This window comes from Artemia sp. Qi Xiang Cuo, chromosome 20 (assembly GCF_049724085.1).
Source record: "Artemia sp. Qi Xiang Cuo chromosome 20, ASM4972408v1, whole genome shotgun sequence".
Taxonomy (NCBI): Eukaryota; Metazoa; Arthropoda; class Branchiopoda; order Anostraca; family Artemiidae; genus Artemia; species Artemia sp. Qi Xiang Cuo.
This window is the reverse complement of record NC_142813.1, coordinates 51,627,119-51,642,781: the sequence shown is the minus strand read 5'-3', so window position 1 is coordinate 51,642,781 and position 15,663 is coordinate 51,627,119. Positions and strand designations below refer to the sequence as shown.

The window sequence follows — 15,663 nt, the reverse complement described above, 5'->3', positions numbered from 1 at the left end:
CTACTCAATGATTGGTTGTTAGTGTTACTATGAAAAAAGTTCATTCTTTGATGGAGAAAAAAAACACTATGGCTGAATTCCCATCATGCGCCAAATATATTTCTTTGTTAGAAACTCTATCAAAGAAAACTTACTTTGTGGAAACAATGTTGTAGTACGTTTGTGTAAGGAGTATCTACAACTTGAGGTTGTAGTAATTCAGAAGGTTTCAATTGGGGATTTTCGGGTACTTTTTGGTAAAGTTACTTGGGAACAGTGGTAGTGGTGCGTTGGGTAGTTGAGTACTTTTTAGTAGCGCAAAATGTAGATTTGCAAGAGAGGGGAAAGACTGAAAAAATGACTTTGGGTTGTTTGGTGTGTTACTGCTGACCGGTTTTTCTTAAATATGGAGTTTGCTTTTGGGCCTTTAAAAGGTGGCAATAGTTGTTCAGTTGGATTTTGGTGTTGTCCTGGTGAGTAATTTCTGTACTTCTATTCTCAAACTATTTTTGGTTATCATTTTATGGCTTTGTATCAGTGGCGGCTCGAGGCTTGGATAGGGGGAAGGGCAACTTTCCCCCCAGTTTTTCTGATATTGAATTTCGGTACTGGTGCATTATATGGGCCTTTCTAAAAAGTCAAGTTTGGTTAATGCTAATGAAATAAAATAAAATAGGATGAATATATAATAGTTTATAAACAAATTTGGGCTATATATTTGCACATTAGGGTGGAAGGGATAAAGCATAGCATATATTAAATACGTAACCTAACCTAGGTACCCCCCCCCCTAAACCCCAAAAAACAACAGTTTAAATATTGGAAATGCAATGAAAACCACGCTTTGCATTGCATTACTCTATAGCGGTCTCTTGAATTAACTCGTCTGGCGGGTTTTTCGTGACTGATCTTTTTGTAAAGGTCCATATAACGCACCAGTACCTGAATTTCTTTTATTTATATGTTTACATTCATATGGTAAACTTTCCCCCTCCTCAGATTATGAGGCCTAAAACAGCTACTGCTCTGTATTTATAGAATATGCTAGTATTTTTAGTGTTTGGTATTAGTATTTTTTGGCAATTGGCCTTAGGACATTTTGTGGCTTAGTGCTGCAATTATTTTAGAAGATTTTAAAACTATGGCACCCAAAACACTTAATTTATGTAGCGATTCTTTTACGTTAGAGAATAAGTTGGTGTCACAAGCAAGCTTTACGCAGGATTTTTGTTCGGAGGGGGGGTAAAAATTTTTTTTACATACCGCATCAAAAAATTGTTTATATGTGTTTTGTTGCTTTTTTTAGTCGGACAATTTTTTTGGGGTGGGGGGCTCAAACCCGATAATTTCCTTGATACGGCTTTGATCACAGGAGTTACGATATGGTTCTCATGTTTCAATCTATTTATTGAAGATACAAAAAATAGATATTTTCAAAAATCTAAGAGGTTAATTTTTTTTAACTTATGATTTTTTTTTTCAAATGATAATACCAAAAAATATACCTTCAAATGGTAAGGGGGCAATTGTTTCCCCTGCTCCACTGCACAATTGGCGCCCCTAGGCTGGTTGAGCAAAAAGACCGCTTTGCTGGCTTTTTCACTTCTTTCCAGTCGCTAGTAGTTCAAGGGTTTCGTCCATGTTCGTTTTTATGCAAGGGTATTCACAGGAGGAGGGCTAGGGTGGCTTCAGCCCTATGCTTCTACTATTAACAAACAGCTCATTACAGCATCAAGCATCAAATGCAGCTGCGCATGCTCCTCCCTATTTTAAAATGTTCTGCAAAACCATCCTTGTTTTACGTCGTCCTCTTGTTTCTTACTTTATTGTTGTCTTTGTTTTTAAATTGATTAAATAAAACTGAAAAGTTTTTTTAAACTGAAAAGAAGGAGCGACATTAAAACTAAAAACGAACAGAAATTTTTCCGTATATGAAAGGGGCTGTCCCCTCCTCAACGCCTCGCTCTTTACGATAAAGTTTTTTATTGTTTTAGAAAAATGAAGTTTTGAGACAGAGTCAAACTTTAGGTACATCACTGGTCCACCACAGTGCTGTTTGTACGACTTGTTTGAATTAGGTTCTTTATAAAATTTAGCATATTTGATGGTCAAATTGCTTTTCTCCATTCTTTGATATTGCCATCAAATTCCCATGACAATTCACACCATTTTGGCACACCATGGCTGGCACACGGCACCCTCTGGCACCAACTATCATTCCTAAGGTTTTTAAAAGATATTTTCATGATAAAAATCATGCTTTAAATCCATCGGTTCGTGTTTTCTCAAACCACCCCAACGTGATGCCCCCCATGGTAATTCATTTTAATGTGATATTAATAAGATAGAAAAACAGAGATTTACTCAGAAATGTCAAATTGTTCAAATTGAAAAACAGAGAATTTTCATTAAAATAACAAATTGTCAAATTGTTGAAGTTGAAAAACAAAGAGTTTATAATAAGATGTCAAATTGTTTTCTCCATTCTTTGATTCTGCTACTCTAGGAAAACAGAGAGTTTACATTAAAAGCGTGTTATGAATCACAACTTTTCGTTCTTTTTAGTGGTCTAACCGCATATTCAAAAGGACCAATCAGGTTTTTGCTTGTTTTTACGGGCTCAAGGTTTGATGCAGTAAGAATAGGCAAAAAAGATATGTTTCCCAAACATCCAGTTTGTTTCCCTCTTTTTATTATTTGTTACAGGCGCTGCCTATGTTTGGTATTTGTTCGCGGGTTTTTATTTTCGTTCTTATTTTAATGTATATTTCATATTTTAATATTTAAATCTATTTTAATGAGTTTTATCTATTATTACCTTTTTAACATGTTACGACCAATCTCAGTTTAAAAAATGGCTAATGAATGGATTTTATTCTGTTTATTTAAAAAAATCTTTTTCCACAAAATAAGTTTTGCAAAGAAAAGTAAAGAATTAAACCAAAAAAATGAGCATTAAACAAAAAACAAAAATAAAATCAAATAATCTACCAAGCGTAAAACTACCACAAATCAGCATCGATAAATAAATGAAACCCAAAACGAACAGAAATTACAATAAATAACCGAGTCAAAGTCAAAACGAGCAGAAATTAACATAAGTTGGGCGCAAAACCCCATGCCTTCCCAAGGCCAGAACATAATTTGCACTTTACTGAAAAAATATAAATATTTTTACCTTTATAACTTTAATAAATCAAATAATATTAACATTTTGATTACTGAATATCAGTATATTTATATTAAACTGACAATGTACATTCATTTGTATTTTTTCAGTAAAGTGCAAATTTTGTGCTGGCCTTGGGAAGGCATAGGGTTTTTGAGCCCAACTAATGTTAATTTCCGCTCGTTTTGAGTTTGACTCGGTTATTTATTGTAATTTCTATTCGTTTTGGGCTTCAATTATTTATCGATACTGATTTGTGGTAGTTTCACGCTTGGTAGATTATTTGATTTTATTTGTGCTCCCTCTTTGTTTAATGGAGTTCTTTACTTTTCTTTGAAAAACTTATCTTGTGGAAAAAGTTTTTTAAATTAATTTCTGTTCGATTTATATTGACATAGTCTTTTCAGGGAAAAGGAAAATAACACTTCAAATCTTTTCGTTTTTTAAGACTTTATTGTTTGGCCTTCTATTTGTATGCTGGAGAAAAATTTTCGATAATTTTTAACAACATGCACCCTTTTAAAAATCCGGACACAAATAGTACTGTTTAATTTAGTTTCATACCTCCTCTAGTTGACCTGAAATGGAAAACTTGATACCATTCGCAAAAAAATCTGTTTACTTTCTTTGATAGCATGGATGCATATACGCTATTTTGATTTAGTTAAATTTTAAGAGCAGAAGTAGCCCCGAAAGTTTGAACATAATGCCCTCAGTCGTTCTTGGGATACTTCTGAGATGCCTTATTTGGAATTAGCAATATCACAGTGCATTTTGATTTAATCTTAAGGCAACATTTAGTTTTTAAACATAATGGGCAAATAGGAGGGTGGGCGTGGGAGGGTGGGAGTGGAAGGAGGATTAGTTGCCCTCCAATCACTTTCGACTATTAAAAAAGGTATCAGCCCTTTCTATTTTCAGTCGAATGAGGCCCTTTCGAAGTTCCCACGACAACTCCTTTGATACGAAGTGCCCTGGTCTAAACAACAACAACAACAAAAAATATTACTTATCACTTTCGACTATTAAAAATGGCACTAGCCCTTTGAATTTCAAATTGAATGAGCCCCTTTTCAAGTTTCTACGACAACGCGTTCTATAAAAACCTTATATGCCCCCGGGGCATACCTTAAAACCCTTGCCCTGAGGGTTGTGGGGGAATGTCCTCCTCAAAAACATATTTCTATCTGGATTTCAACTACGCTGAACAACATGGCTATCGCAAAATTTTGATCGGATGTGTTTGGAGGAATGATGGGCGTGTGGGGGGCTTAGTTGCCCTCCAATCACTTTCAACTATTAAAAAGGGCACTAGCCCTTTGAATTTCCAATCGAATGAGCCTGTTTTGAAGTTTTCACGACAACGCCTTCTATAAAAAACTTCTATGCCCCCAGGGCATAACTTAAAACCCTTGCCCTGAGGTTTGTGGGGGATTTTCCTCCTCAAAAATATATTTTCTATCTGGAAATCAACTAGCCTACGCTGAACAAAATGGTTATCTCAAAATTTAGATTGGTTGTGTTTGGGGGTATGAGGGGCGTGGAGGGGGGTTAGGTGCCCTCCAATCACTTTCGACTATTAAAAAGGGCACTGGCCCTTTGAATTTCCAATTGAATGAGCCTGTTTTGACATTTCTACCACAACGCCTTTATAAAAACCTTATATGTCCCCAGGGCATAACTTAAAACCCTTGCCCTGAGGGCTGTGGGGGAGTATCCTCCTCAAAAACTTATTTTCTATCTGGAAATCAACTACGCTGGACAAAATGGCTATCTCAAAATCTTGATTGGATGTGTTTGAGAGAATGATGGGCGGGGGGGGGGGGCTAGTTGCCCTCCAATCACTTTCGACTATTAAAAAGAGCACTAGCCCTTTGAATTTCCAATTGAATGAGCCTGTTTTGAAGTTTCTACGACTTCGCCTTCTATAAAAACCTTATATGCCCCCAGGGCATAACTTAAAACCCTTGCCCTGAGGGCTGTGGGGGAGTATACTCCTCAAAAACATATTTTGTATGTGGAAAGCAACTACGCTGATCAAAACGGCTATCCCAAAATATTGATTGGAGGTGTTTGGGGGAATGATGGGCGTGGGGGGGGGGCTAGTTGCCCTCCAATCACTTTCAAATATTCAAAAGGGCACTAGCCCTTCGAATTTGCAATCGAATGAGCCTTTTTTGACGTTCCTAAGACAATGCCTTCTATAAAAACCTTATATACCCCAGGCCATAACTTAAAACCCTTGCCCTGAGGATAGTGGGGGAGTGTCCTCCTTTAAAACATATTTTCTATCTGGAAATCAACCACGCTGAACAAAATGGCTATCTCAAAATTTTGATTGGATGTGTTTGGGGGAATAAGGGGCGCGGGGGGAGCTAGTTGCCCTCCAATCACTTTTGACTATTAAAAAGGGCACTAGCTCTTTGATTTTCAAATCAAATGAGCCCCCTTTTGAAGTTTTTACGACAACGCCTTCTATAAAAACCTTATATACCCCCAAGGCATAACTTAAAACCCTTGCCCTGAGGTTTGTGGGGGAGTTTCCTCCTTAAAAATTTATTTTCTATCTGGAAATCAACTGCGCTTAACAAAATGGCTATCTCTAAAATTTTGATTGGATGTGTTTGGGGGAATGATGGGCGTGAGGGGGGGGGGTGGTTGCCCTCCAATATTTTTCAACTATTAAAAAGGGCACTAGCCCTTTGAATTTCCAACCGAATGAGCCTGTTTTGAAGTTTCTACGACAACACCTTCTATAAAAACCTTATTTCCCTCGGGGCATAACTTAAGACCCTTGCCGTAAGGGTTGTGGGGGAGTATCCTCCTCAAAAACATATTTTCTATCTGGATATCAACTAGCCTACGCTGAACAAAATGGCTATCTCAAAATTTTGATTGAATGTGTTTGGGGGAATGATGGGCGTGGGGGGGCTAGTTGCTCTCCAATCACTTTCGACTGTTAAAAAGGGCAATGACCCTTTGAATTTCCAATCGAATGAGCCTGTTTTGAAGTCTCTACGACAACGCCTTCTACAAAAGCCTTATATGCTCCCAGGGCATAACTTAAAACCCTTTCCCTTAGGGTTGCGGGGGAGTGTCCTCCTCAACAACATATTATCCATCTGGAAATCAACTACGCTGAACAAAATGGCTATCGCCAAATTGTGATTGGATGTTTTGGGGAATGATGGGCGTGGGGGGGGGGGGCTAGTGGCCCTCTAATCACTTTCGACTATTAAAAAGGGCACTAGCCATTCCAATTTCCAATCGAATGAGCCCTTTTCGAAGTTTCTACGACAACTCCTTCGATACAAAGTGCCCGGGTATGAAGAAAAAATAAAAAAAACACATTGTGGCCACATCGTTCTTAACTTAGGCAGCGCTTGCGTGCTGCCTATGATAATTTTAATTTTGGCGTTCCGTTCCCGGTCTTTAGTTCTTGTAGCTTTTTATGTTATATTTGTCCTGTTTTTCTTTATTGAATCAGAAATTCAAATTAGGCCCTTTGTGGCTTGTGATAGCGATTTCTTAAAATAAGTGTTTTATCTTATCTTATGTTTCTTTTACTCCCTTTTTGACCCGTTCTAAGAAATATTGATGTTGGCCTGCGACAATTCGTCACAAAAATAAACCAATGGAATTACTGTACACTTTTTAACGCTCAAGCATAGGCTCATAATCTCTCTTTTTCTCTTTTATAGCATTTACTTTTATGGAATATCCATATTGGAGATATAAATTAAAATTAAATGTATGCTCTTGGCTCCGAGCATATTTTACTACCACTACTACAAACTCACAGCCTAACTCCAAGCCTCTCCACTGCAAACTCCAAGCCGCCTGAGGTTTCACAGCTGCACACTCCCCTCCTCCACCCCAATCTATTTAAAGCTTCACTTTATACCCTCTCCCGTGAAGTTTTAATTACACATGAATTCTTTATAATGACATCTTCCCATTTCATTCGAGGAAAACCTACTTTTCGTTTGGCCCGAGGATGGCCGAGGAAAGCACAATCTTTCGCAGTCCGTCATCCTTCATTCGTGAAATGTGTCCTAGCTGCCTCAACCTCTCTTCCATTGTAGCACTTGGAAGTAGGACAGAACCCTGTTTTTAATAATTTCATTTGCCATGATGATTTTTTTTTTGTAGATTTCTATATAGCGTGACGTGGCAACTGGACGAAGGCCAATATGAGATGATGTCATATTCAACGATGATGTCATTATCCAATTGTAGTTTTGCCATGATATAATCTTCGTTGCACCAAGAATGGATGGTATTTTTAAAAGGTTAGATATTTTGAAAAAATTTTTCTTTCTCTACTGTGTAAATTTGTTCAGTGTTAAAACAAAACAAGTCCGAGAACAGATCTGAGGTTTGAATCCATCATGGCTAAATAAAATTAATCAAACATTTTTTGTTCAGACTAGATTTTTTCTTAAGTGAATGAACCGGAAGTTAATTATTTTGTTTTTTATAAATAAATTAGTTTTAATTTTAATACCTTAGTATTTCTACTGACGACTATCGCTATATATGTGATTGAAATGTCTAGACTTTTAATAACTGTCTTAATAAATGGACTTATCCCCCATTTGAACGTTTATTTGTTCGTCATAGAAAGGCAGTGTGGTCTGGGAAAAGGATAACTGTTTAAGGTATTACGTCAAAAATTTTCCAATTCTTATTAAAGGTGCGTTATTCGTTATTGTTATTTGAAGGCCCGTTCTATAAAACAATGGAATGGAGAAAACTTTCCCAGAAGATGTGAGTTCATCACGGCTAGCTAAAGTAACCCAAAAATTGATGTAAATAGAAGCATGGAGTACAAAGAGAAAAAAAACAAAGTTACATTAAAAACATTAATAAAGATATTAAGACCATTTCAAAAACACGAAAAAACCAACGGTAGTTACGTATTATATCGAGCACACCCAAGAAGTGAATAATCCTAATGAAATGTACCAAAAAGTAATGAAAATATAATGCTTTCTTAACAAAATTATGGAAACTACAACAGAGAACTAGTTTTACTACGATCAAGAACAACAGTGTGGTCGCTATAACACAGAAGTACCAAACAAACAAATAAAAACAAAAAAACAAAAACAGAATAAAAGTTGCTAGGTCAGTGCTAGCAATGAGACCATAAGATGCTTATTTTGAATAACTGAGCATTGTAAACAGATATTTGCACTTCTATCATTTCAAATTCCATTTTCTACCATTGTTTTTCTAACCTTTCATACGGCCATTGCGAAAATACAGAAAAACAAAACAAAAACCAAATAAAAGAAATGTATGACAAATAAAAATAAAAACAAAATAAATAAAAAAACCTAGTGGGTCAGTACTGAAGACCAAGCGTGGCTTCCTTTCAGTAGCCGAGCATTATGAACAGATACTTGTTTTCTACAGAGATTAGCAATGTTATACTTTCTCACAGGATATGTATTCATCATGGTCAGTTAAAATTACCCAAAACCAATGACGTCACAGCCTAATTAATATTATTGTTTATTTTACGACGTGTCACGTAAAACAGAAGAAAAAAAAACACGAAAGCAGAAAAAACACGAAAACAGCCACTAGGTCAGTGCAGGGGCAGATCCAGTATTATTTTTTTTAGGGGGGGGGGGGCAAAATAGTTTGATCCGATAAAAAAATTTAGGGGGGGGGGCAAAATAGGTTGATCCAATAAACTTGCGTTAGGAGCAAGTTTAATTAACGGAAACTTGGGTTAATTAAGTAAATTACACTACTTTAGACTACGCTAGGGGGGGGCCCTGGATCCGCCACTGGGTCAGTGCTGGAGACCAAGGATGGTTTAGCTTCAGTAGCCGAGCATTGTAAACAGATACTTGTTTCTCTACAGATATGATGAATTTAGCAATGCTATGCGTGGCCAGTACCCAGGGGCGTCATTTGGGGGTGGCAAGGGGTGCAGTTGCCCCTCTAATAATGTGAGAGAAAAATATTACACATTCAATACCCTTTGACTATCCAGATATGGACCCTTCTTGTCCCCCCACCCCAATAAAAATCCTGGAGATTCGCCCCTGCCAGTACCCCAGCAAATGGTCATCATGGCTAGCTAGAATTATACCAAAACCACTATTGTCCCAACGGAAGTACAGAGCGGAGATAAACAGAAAAATTGCATTCAACTCACATAACAGCATTAATAAAGACTAACCGAGCTGCGCTCAGTGAAGCGAATTTTAGACATAAATCGGTGCCCAGTGTACCATCCCCCTAGAAAGAAAAACCTTTTCGTGCAATTTTTCTGGATTTATTTTCGTTTTAATAAAGATACGAGGGGGAAGGTATTTTGGTAATAATCGATTACTTTCTTCTTTGCCTGGTTTGTGCATATAATAGATTGACTTATTAATCGTTAATCAGAACAGTTTTAAGTTTGAACCGTTACGTGGGAGGATCTCTCCATGGAGGAAGGGAGTTTTCCATTAAGGGGGTGCCGGATTTCCCACCATTATTTAAAAAAAACGATCAGAAATTAAATAAAAAAAGCAAGTTTTTTCAACTGAAAGTAAGGAGCAACAATATATAACGTTCAGGAATTATTACGTATATGAGGGGGCTCGCCTCTTCGTCAATACCTCTCTTTACGCTAAAGTTTGTACTTCCAATAGAGCTGTTTATTCTAATTAAACATCCTTTGTGATTCAGGGGTAATTCTTATAGAATTGGAACAAAATTCTTTTAAGTTTAAATGTTGCTCCTTAATTTCAGTTGAATTTTTTTTTTATTTAATTATTATCCTGGGACCGAGCTTTGCTCGGTGAAGCGAACTGAAGAGTCCGGCATGTTGTGAATTGGTGCCCCAGGAAAACCAAACTTACTGTGCTAAAATTTCAGTCCGAAATGATAATATTTTTGTTGAATATATTTGCTAAGATAAGGCGACTAATTAATCAAACAATCATAGAAGCACTATGCAAAATTAACTCATGTCGGAAGCCTTATGAATAGTAATGACGTGATTGATATTCAAGCATCCTAAAACTTCATAATGATAGTTTTTCCGGGTCGGCTTAAATTTGTCAGAAGATTTAAGAAAAATATATTAAGGGTACGGTGGGGGGGATGAACAAATTTTTCTAAAGCTGTGAGCTATCTAGATATTTTTTTCAGGACATGAAATTTTAGTGCGCCATTTTTCAGAAATAAAATCTAGAAAAAAAATATACATATACAAAAATATACATACTTACATAATTCTTGCTTGTTTAAAGATAAAGATGATCACTTTAAAACAGAACAAAAAAGCTACCAGGTACCAAAAACAAAAGAAAATGGAAACCAATGATAGCTTTCTCAGATAGCAAGGTCAATGTTGCTGTAATTTCTTGTAAGATGAGAATTACGGATCCCTGGGAAAACATGAATGATATTTTGCGAAACGGAGATATTTTTTCGACTTTTTCGAATTTGTGTATTTTTGTACCCAAAATTTTGTGCTAAAGATAATATTCAAAAGCAAATATGAGGCGTAAATCCAACATGACCTGATAAAATTCTTCGTAAAAGTGGGATTCTAAAAAAAAAGATTTTAGTATTGTAGTGCCAAGGAAATTCAATTGAAATTTAATTTTCTCGATTGGTTAAGTGGAAATTTACCCAGCCATATATGTCTTTAACAATTGTGTCGCACAACCAATGTGTCCCAGGTTTCTTAAAAAAAAAAAAAAAAAAAACTGGGTGAAAAATAAGCAAAATGCTAAAACACGAGCTAAAACACGTTTTACCAGCTTGACACAGCTTAAGAAGGTCTAATGCATTTTTGCCCCCTGGACTCATCTTAGGTCTATAGTATACTAAACTACTAACTAACAACAACTCACCGCAGCACCAAGCCGCATGAGGCCAACACAGCAACACACGCTCCTCCGCCATCCCAATCTATTCAAAGTCTCCCTATTTACACTTCCCCAGGAAGCTCCCATTTCCCTTAAATCTTTCTTTACGACATCCTCCCATCCCAAATCCTTCCCTCCGATTCCAAATGTGAATATAATAAAATAAGTAAATAATACAAAATTAAAGGTAAACATTGTAATGTTTCCAATTAAATTTGAATATAATGCTCTTTCCGCTATTTCTGCATTTTTTTGGATGCACTATTGTAACATATGGTTGGGAAACATCTTTCTCAATAATGTATAGCGTATAATTAATAAAAAATTAAATATTATGTAAGATTTAAGGTACGAACACGTATGTTAAAAAAAAAAATCTCGATTTATTTAACAGATACTAAAAATGGATTTAACTAAGACTTGAATATCTAAAACTGTAAATTTATAAATTTTATATTTAAACATTTTAATTAATCAGCAATGTGAGATCCTACTGCTCCAGGAAGTAAGGAGTTATCCGAATGCAAAAGCGTCATCACTGACGAGCCGTTTTGGAAGTTTCTAGGACAACGCTGTCAATAAAAACCTTATATGCCCTCAGGGCATAACTTACAACTTTTGTCCTGGGAGCTCTGGGGGGCTTGCCATCCTCAAAGACATAATTTCCGGACCTTTCAACTACGTAGAACAAAATGGCTATCTCAAATTTTGATTGAATGTGTTCTGGGAAATGGTGGACGTAAGAGGGGGTTAGATGCTCTCCAATCACTTTCGACTGTTAAAAAGGGCACTAGCCATTTCAATTTCCAATCAAATGAGCCCTTTTAGTTTCTACGACAATGCTTTCTGTAAAAACCTTATATGCCCCTGGGCATAATTTACAACCCTTGCCCTGAGGGCTGTGGGGGGATGTCATCTTCAAAGACCTAATATCCCGAACTTTCATCTACGTTGAAAAAACGGCTATCTCAAAATTTTGATTGTATGTGTTTGGGAAAATGGTGGGCGTGGGAGGGAGGTTAATTGCGCTCCAATTACTTTCGACTATTAAAAAGGGCACTAGCCAATTCAATTTCCAATCGAATGAGCCCTTTTTGAAGCTTCTATGACAACGCTATATATAAAAACCTTATATGCCCCCACGGCATAACTTATAACCCTTGCCATGAGGGCTGTGGGGGGGGTTGTCATCCTTAAAGACCTAATTTCCAAAATTTTCAACTACGTTGAACAAAATGGCAATCTCAAATTTTGATTGGATGTGTTTGGGGAAAAGGTGGGTGTGAGAGGGGGTTAGTTGCCCTCCAATCACTTTCGACTATTAAAAAGGGCACTAGCCCTTTGAATTTCCAATCGAATTAGCCCCTTTTCCAGTTTCTACGAGAAAGTTTTCAATAAAAACCTTATATGCTCCCAGGGCATAACTTATAACCCTTGTCCTGAGGGCCCTGAAGGGGTTATCCATCTCAAAGACCTAATTTCAAGAACGTTAAACTACGTTGAACAAAATTTCTATGTCAAAATTTTGATTGAATGTATTTGGATAAATGGTGGGCGTGAGAGGGGGATTAGTTGCCCTCCAATGACTGTTGACTATTAAGAAGGGCACTAGCCATTTCAATTTCCAATCGGATGAGCCCTTTTTGAACTTTCTACGACAACGCTTTCTATGAAAACCTTATGTGCCCCCAGGGCATGACTTACAACCCTTGCCCCGAGGGCTCGGGGGGGGGGGGTGTTATCCTCAAAGACCTGATTTCCCGAACTTTGAACTTCGTTGAACAAAATGGCTATCTCAAAATTTTGATTGGATGTGTTTGGATAAATGGTGGGCGTGAGAGGGGGGTTAGTTGCCCTCCAATCACTTTCCAGTATTAAAAAGGACACTAGCCATTTCAATTTTCAATCTAACGAGCCCTTTTTTAAGTTTTTATGACAAAGCTTTTTATAGAAACTTTATATGCATAATTTTTTTTACTCAGAAACTGAGATCTGGCAATTATTGCGGTACTTGTCAATTGGCCGGAATTCACGCAAGAAGTCAAGTTTGGTTAATTCTAATGAAATAAAACAGAACTTGATGAAAATATAATAGTTTAGAAACAAATGTGGGCTATATATTTAAACATTAGGGGGGTGGGGGTAAAGCATATTATATATTAAATACGTAACCTAACCTAGGTACCTTCCTCCCCCCTAAACCCCAAAAATCAATAGTTTAAATATTGTAAACGCGATGACAAACCACCGTTTGCAATCCAATTCTCTATTGAAAGATACCCGTTTGACTTGTTTCTTAAGCATCTTTCGTATACAATGTATCGCGTGGGTTCCGGCTAATTGACAAGCGCAATTATTACTAATCTAATTTTATCAGTCACGCTAATTACACTAATTTTGATTCAATACTGAAAAATACCAGGAAACGCCAAACGTTAAATGGCATTGGTGATTTTTTGTGTCGACTCTAGCATCAGTTTCCACTCTTATAAGCTATTACTTGAAAAAAACTACGTTTTCTAAAGAGTTAAAGAGGCTGAGTCACAAGTTCGAACCTTAAAACGTACAGGGATTAGAAGGTACAGTTGGGGGGCTGCCGCCCCCATAACCCCCCGCTTTCGCAGCCTTTAAATAAAAAAAAAATTTTTAAACTGAAAGTAAGGAGCGACATTAAAACTTAAAACGAACAGAAATTATTCCGTATATGAAAGGGGCTGTGCCCTCCTCAACGCCTCGCTCTTTACGCTAAAGTTTGACTTTCTCACAACTCTTTTTTTAAACAATAAAAACTTTAGCGTAAAGAGCGAGGCGTTGAGGAGGGCACAGCCCCTTTCATATACGGAATAATTTCTGTTCGTTTTAAGTTATAATGTCGCTCCTTACTTTCAGTTTAAATTTATTTTTTTTATTTAAAGGCTGCGAAAGCGGGGGGTTTGGGGGGCGGCAGCCCTCCAACTGTACCTTCTAATCCCTGTACGTTTTAAGGTTCGAACTTGTGACTCAGCCTCTTTATCTCTTTAGAAAACTTTGTTTTTTTCAAATAATTTCTGCACGTTTTTGTACAGTTTATTACTTATTATTGCTTGACTAACTGTTAGATGATTGCGTATCATTCTTTTCTTTCTCGACAGGGTGTTTTAAGAGTTGACCTTGTAACTCTGTCTCTTTAACTCTTTAGAAAACGTAATTTTTTTCAAATAATTTAAAAAAGAAACTAAGTTTCTTTTTTAAACTTTAAATTCAGTATATAAAAAATTTCCTCTGACGGGGACTCGAACCTGGGTCTTCCACCTAACAGTCAGGAGTATCGACCTTTGTACTAAAGAGACACAATTGTAATTGTATTTTTAGTATGTGGAATCTATTTTTGACGCAAGCAAATCCCCACAAAACTTGATATTTGGTTTTTGGAAAACAGGGAAGGAGGGATCAGATTGAGCTGAAATTTCGAGGATAAGTTCCCAGGCCCCAGGAAAGCTTATCCTCTAAATTTCAGCCCGATCGAACAACGTTAAAGGGGGGCAGTGGTGGAAAAAATTAACATGGACTCTTATAGGAAAACGAGGTTTTTCGTAAATGTAAATTCGGGGGATATTTTTTTCGGTCTGAAAATATCCAAAGGCCCTAACAGGTCGAATTCTGCTTCGAATGAGTCCAAATTCACCCGGATCAGTTGCCAACTGTGGCCTGTAGGCGTGGCTAACAAGAAAAAAAAAGAACTTTAAGTGGCTATATTTGGTTTTTGGAAAACAGGGAAGGAGTGATCGGATTGAGGTGAAATTTCGAGGATAAGCTCCCGGGCCCTAGGAAAGCTTAACCTCTAAATTTCAGCCCAATCGGACAAACCTAAAGGGGGGCTGTGTTTGGAGGGTCGAAACTTCCGGCCCACTTTTACCCATAAAGATAAAGTCGGAGGGGGGTGAAATTTCGCAAGTTTCTTAGTTTGAGCTTGGGCTACAAAATGCAATTATTGCTGTCTCTCTGCGACCGCTAGGACCGGAAATCGCTTAACATTGTGGTGGGTCGCCTCTTTATAGAGGCACATGTGTGCCTCCTTGATTAAAAAAAAAACAAGTTTATTTTAACTGAAAGTAAGGAACGACGTTAAAACTTAAAACGAACAGAAATTATTCTGTATATGAAAGGGGCTGTCTCCTCCTCAACGCCTCCCTCTTTACGCTAAAGTTTTTTTGTTAAAAAAAGAAGATTTGTGACAAAGAGTCAAACTTTAGCGTAAAGAGCGACGCATTAAGGAGGGGACAGCCCCTTTCATATACGGAATAATTTCTGTTCGTTTTAAGTTTTAACGTTTTTCCTTACTTTCAGTTAAAAAAACTTGTTTTTTTTATTTAATTTTTGAACGTTTTTGAATTAATACTGGTTTTGATTTTGGCTCACAGTACATGAATAATTAAAACAAAATTTGCATATTAATTTTACTTTTATTTGGTTAAATGGCTTTCTCGAAACTTGTTTAACTTTATTTACGAACGTTTTTATTAGGAATAAATATACGTAACTTACGAATTAACTTACGTAACGAACTTCTATATTCATAGATTTTTAATACGTATATTAGGGAGTTCGCCCCCTAGTCAATACCTTGCTCTTTAAGCTAAAGTTTGAATTTTG

The 15,663-nt window shown here is 36.8% G+C and overlaps 1 protein-coding gene across 1 annotated transcript in view; it reads left to right on the top strand.

The window, feature by feature from the left end:
- The first annotated feature begins 296 nt into the window (after positions 1–296).
- The window catches only part of LOC148940336 (protein capicua homolog), a 330,670-nt gene continuing 315,303 nt past the window's right edge, over positions 297–15,663 (top strand). Inside the window, exons 1-2 of the mRNA XM_089106141.1 lie at positions 297–452; positions 7,301–7,440. The gene's annotated coding sequence lies outside the window, so the exon portion shown is untranslated. The remainder of the gene's footprint in view (positions 453–7,300; positions 7,441–15,663) is intronic.